The sequence below is a fragment of the Arachis hypogaea genome, chromosome 2, assembly GCF_003086295.3.
Source record: "Arachis hypogaea cultivar Tifrunner chromosome 2, arahy.Tifrunner.gnm2.J5K5, whole genome shotgun sequence".
In the NCBI taxonomy this organism is placed as follows: Eukaryota; Viridiplantae; Streptophyta; class Magnoliopsida; order Fabales; family Fabaceae; genus Arachis; species Arachis hypogaea.
The window spans coordinates 18,943,610-18,948,820 of record NC_092037.1 but is presented as its reverse complement, the minus strand read 5'-3'; positions in this window follow the sequence as shown (position 1 = coordinate 18,948,820).

Sequence of the window (5,211 nt, the reverse complement as noted above, 5' to 3'; positions counted from 1 at the left end):
TAGGTCTCACCGTTGTCAGTGGCTACTCCCATCCTCTCAGTGAAAATGGTCAACGCACCTGTCATGGCACGGCTAATCATCTGTCGTTTTCATCAGGTTGGAATAGAATCCAGTGATTCTTTTGCGTCTATCACACGCCCAGCCTCAGGAGTTTGAAGCTCATCACAGTCATTCAATCCTGGAATCCTACTCGAATACCACAGACAAGGTTTAGACTTTCCGGATTCTCTTGAATGCGCCATCAATTCTAGCTTATACCACGAAGATTCCGGTTAAAGAATCCAAGAGATATCCCCCATCTAAGGTAGAACGGAGTGGTTGTCAGCACACGTTCATAGGTGAGAATGATGATGAGTGTCACAGATCATCACATTCATCAAGTTGGAGAACAAGTGATATCTTAGAACAAGAACAAGCTGAATTGAATAGAAGAACAATAGTAATTGCATTAATACTCGAGGTACAGCAGAGCTCCACACCCTTATCTATGGTGTGTAGAAACTCCACCGTTGAAAATACATAAGGAAAGGTCTAGGCATGGCCGAGAGGCCAGCCCCCAAAACGTGATCAAAGATCTAAAATGATCCAAAGATGAAAATACAATAGTAAAGTCTATATATAGAGAACTAGTACTAGGGTTTACAGAGATGAGTTAATGACATAAAATCCACTTCCGGGCCCACTTGGTGTGTGCTTGGGCTGAGCATTGAAGCTTTCCGTGTGAGGACTTCTTCTTGGAGTTAAACGCAAGTTGTACGTATTTTGGCGTTTAACTCCTTTCGTGCGTGTTTCTGGCGTTTGACGCCAGGGCTGGAACTGGCGTTGGAACGCCAGTTTACCATCTAATCACGACAAAGTATGACTATTATATATTTCTGGAAAGCTGGATGTCTATTTCCAACGCCGTTGAGATCGCGCCATTGGGTTTCTGTAGCTCCAGAAAATCTACTTCGAGTCAGGGAGGTCAGATTCCAACAGCATCTGCAGTCCTTTTAGTCCTCTATCAGATTTTGCTCAGGTCCCTCAATTTCAGCCAGAAAATACCTGAAATATAGAAAAACACACAAACTCATAGTAAAGTCCAGAAAGTGAATTTTAACTAAAAACTAATAAAACATCCCTAAAAGTAACTAGAATATACTAAAAACATCTAAAAACAATGCCAAAAACGTAAAATTATCCGTTCATTACAACACCAAACTTAAATTGTTGCTTGTCCCCAAGCAACTGAAAATCAATTAGATAAAAAGAAGAGAATATACATGAATCCCAAAATATCTATGAATATTAATTTAATTAGATGAGCGGGCTTTAGCTTTTTGCTTCTGAACAGTTTTGGCATCTCACTCTATCCTTTGAAGTTTTAGAATGATTGGTTCTTTAGGAACTCAGAATTCAGATAGTGTCATTGATTCTCCTAGTTAAGTATGATGATTCTTGAACACAGCTACTTTATGAGTCTTGGCCGTGGCCCAAGCACTCTGTTTACCAGTATTACCACCGGATACATACATGCCACAGACACATACTGGGTGAACCTTTTCAGATTGTGACTCAGCTTTGCTAAAGTCCCCATTAGAGGTGTCCAGGGGTCTTAAGCACACTCTTTTTGCCTTGGATCACAACTTTATTTCTTTCCTTTTTCTCCTCTTTTTTTTCGTTTTCCTTTTTCTTCTTCTTTTTTTTTTCGTTTTTCTTTCTTTCTTCTTTTTTTTTTTTTTTGTTTTCGCTACTTTTTCTTGCTTCAAGAATCAATTTCTAATTTTTCAGATTATCAATAACATGTCTCTTTTTCATCATTCTTTCAAGAGCCAACATTCATGAACAACAAATAAAAAATATGCACTGTTCAAGCATTCATTCAGAAAGCAAAAAGTATTTCACCACATCAATATAATTAAACTATTAATAAATTCAAATTCATGTACTTCTTTTCTTTTCAATTAAAAACATTTTTCATTTAAGAGAGGTGAAGGATTTATAGGAATATTCATACCTTAAGACATAGTTACTAAGACACTAATGATCAGAAAACACAAACATAAAAACATAAGCATAAAATCGAAAAATAGAGAAATAAGAACAAGGAATTAAAGAGTCCACCTTAGTGGTGTCTTCTTCTTGAAGACCAATGAGTCCTTAAGATCTTCTATGTCTCTTCCTTACCTTTGTTGCTCCTCCCTCATTGCTCTTTGATCTTCTCTAATTTCATGAAGAATGATGGAGTGCTCTTGATGTTCCACCCTTAATTGATCCCATTATAACTCAAATCTTCTAGAGAAGTATTGAGTTGTTCCCAATAGTTGTTGGGAGGAAAGTGCATCCCTTGAGGCATCTCCGGGATTTCTTGGTGATGAGTAGGCTGGAGAGGGGTCTCTTGTTTGCTCCATCCTTTTCTTAGTGATGGGCTTATCCTCATCAATGGGGATGTCTCCTTCTATGTAACTCCAACTGAGTCACATAGATGGCAAATAAGATGAGAAAAAGCTAGCCTTGCCAAAGTAGAGGCTTGCGGCTATTTGTAGAATTCAAGGGAGATAACTTCATGAATTTCTACTTCCTCTCCAATCATGATGCTATGGATCATGATGGCCCGATCCACAGTAACTTTAGATCGGTTGCTAGTGGGGATGATGGAGCGTTGGATGAATTCCAACAATCCTCTAGCCACAGGCTTAAGGTCCAGTCTTCTTAGTTGAACCGGCTTGCCTTTGGAGTCTCTTTACCATTGAGCTCCTTCCACACATATGTCCATAAGGACTTGGTCCAACCTTTGATTAAAGTTGACCCTTCTAGTGTAGCGGCGTGCATCTCCTTGCATCATGGGCAAGTTGAACGCCAATCTCACATTTTCCGAACTAAAATCTAAGTATTTCCCCCGAACCATTGTAAGATAATTCTTTGGGTTCGGGTTCTTACTTTGATCATGGTTCCTAGTGATCCATGCATTGGCATAGAACTCTTGAACCATTAAGATTCCAACTTGTTGGATGGGGTTGGTTAGAACTTCCCAACCTCTTCTTTGGATCTCATGTCGGATCTCCGGATACTCATTTTTCTTGAGCTTGAAAAGGACCTCGGGGATCACCTTCTTCTTGGTCACAACATCATAGAAGTGGTATTGATGGGCTTTGGAGATGAATCTTTCCATCTCCCATGACTCGGAGGTGGAAGCTTTCGTCTTCCCTTTCCCTTTTCTAGAGATTTCTCCGGCCTTAGGTGCCATCAATGGTAATGGAAAAACAAAAAGCTTATGCTTTTACCACACCAAACTTAAAATATTGCTCGCCCTCGAGCAAGAGAAGAAAGAAAAGAAGGAGAAGAAGAGAAAAATGGAGGAGATAGGGAGGTGTATTCGGCCAAGGTGTAGAAGAGGGGTTGTGTTGTGTGAAAATTAATGAGAATGGAGGGGTTTATATAGTAAGGGGAGAGGGAGTAGGTTTGGCCATTTAGGGTGGGTTTGGGTGGGAAAAAATTTTGAATTTTGAAGGTAGATGGGATTTATGGGAAGAGTGGATGGATGTGAGTGGTGAAGGGGTAATGGGAAGAGAGATTGAGGTGATTGGTGAAAGGTTTTTGGGGAAGAGTGTTATAGGGAAGAGAGGTGAATGTTGAGAAGAGGGAGAGAGTGGATGGGTAGTGGGAATCCTGTGGGGCCCACAGATCTTGAGATGATCCTGTGGGGTCCACAGATCCTGAGGTGTCAAGGATTTACATCCCTGCGCCAATTAGGCATGTAAAATGCCTTTGCATGCAATTCTGGCATTTAAACGCCGAAGTGATGCATGTTATGGGCGTTCAACGCCCATGTGCAGCATGTTTCTGGCGTTGAACGCCAGTTCCATGCTTGTTTCTGGCGTTCAGCGCCAGCTCTCCTCAAGGTGCATTCCTGGCGTTTGAACACTAGGATGTTGCTTGTTTCTGGCGTTCACGCCAGATCCATACTCTGTTCTGGCATTGAACACCAGCCAGATGCTCCTTACTGGCGTTTAAACGCCAGTAAGTCCTTCCTCCAGGGTGTGATTTTTCTTTTGCTATTTTTTGTTCTGTTTTTAATTTTAATATTTTTTTGTGACTCCACATGATCATGTACCTAATAAAACATAAAAGAACAATAAAATAAAAATAAAATTAGATAAATAAAAATTGGGTTGCCTCCCAATAAGCGCTTCTTTAATGTCACTAGCTTGACAGTGGGCTCTCATGGAGCCTCACAGAAGTTCAGAGCATGATGAAGGCCTCCCAACACCAAACTTAGAGTTTGAATGTGGGGTCTTCTCAACACCAAACTTAGAGTTTGGTCGTGGCCTCCCAACACCAAACTTAGAGTTTGATTGTGGGGGCTTTGTTTGACTCTGTATTGAGAGAAGCTTTTCATGCTTCCTCTCCATTGTTAAAGAAGAAGATCCTTGAGCCTTAAACACAAGGTAGTCCCCATTCAATTGAAGGACTAATTCTCCTCTGTTAACATCTATCACAGCTCCTGCTGTGGCTAGGAAAGGTCTTCCAAGGATGATGCATTTATCCTCCTCCTTTCTAGTGTCTAAGATTATGAAATCAGCAGGGATGTAAAGGCCTTCAACCTTTACCAACACATCCTCTACCAATCCATAAGCTTGTCTTACTGACTTGTCTACCATTTGTAATGAGAATAAAGCAGGATGTACCTCAATGATCCCCAGCTTCTCCATTACAGAGAGTGGCATAAGATTTATGCTTGACCCCAGGTCACACAGAGCCTTTTCAAAGGTCATGGTGCCTATGGTACAGGGTATTAAGAATTTGCCAGGATCTTGTTTCTTTTGAGGTAAAGTTTGCTGAACCCATGTATCAAGTTCACTAATGAGCAAGGGAGGTTCACCTTCCCAAGTCTCATTACCAAATAACTTGGCATTTAGCTTCATGATAGCTCCTAGATATTGAGCAACTTGCTCTCCAGTTACATCTTCGAGGAAGAATAGTATTCAGAGCTCATGAATGGTAGAAGGAGGTTTAATGGGATCTCTATGGTCTCTATATGAGCCTCAGATTCCCTTGGGTCCTCAATAGGGAACTCCTTCTTGCTTGAGAGATGTCTCATGAGGTATTCCTCATTGGGATTCACGTCCTCTCCTTCCTCTCTAGGTTCGGCCATATTAATTATATCAATAGCCTTGCACTCTCTTTTTGGATTCTCTTCAGTATTGCTTGGGAGAGTACTAGGAAGAGTTT